The following is a 433-nucleotide window of genomic DNA, read 5'->3' as shown; positions in this document are numbered from 1 at the left end:
TGACAGATGGATGGATGATAAATGGATGGATGGATGGCTGACAGATGGATGGCTGACGGATGGATGGATGGATGGATGGATGGATGGATGGATGGATGATGAATGGATGGATGGCTGACAGATGGATGGATGGATGACAAATGGACGGATGGATGGCTGACAGATGGATGGATGGCTGAGAGATGGATGGATGGATGATAAATGGATGGATGGATGAGAGATGGATGGATGGATGGATGGATGGATGACAAATGGACGGATGGATGGCTGACAGATGGATGCATGATGGATGATGAATGGATGGATGGCTTATAGATGGATGGATGGATGATGGATGGCTGACAGATGGATGGATGGATGGATGGATGGATGATGAATGGATGGATGGCTGACAGATGGATGGATGATGGATGGATGGATGACAGATAGATGG

The sequence above is a fragment of the Pundamilia nyererei genome, unplaced genomic scaffold (assembly GCF_000239375.1).
Source record: "Pundamilia nyererei isolate P.nyererei 1_Seehausen unplaced genomic scaffold, PunNye1.0 scaffold00238, whole genome shotgun sequence".
NCBI classification, from domain to species: Eukaryota; Metazoa; Chordata; class Actinopteri; order Cichliformes; family Cichlidae; genus Pundamilia; species Pundamilia nyererei.
Note: the sequence above shows the minus strand (reverse complement) of the source record.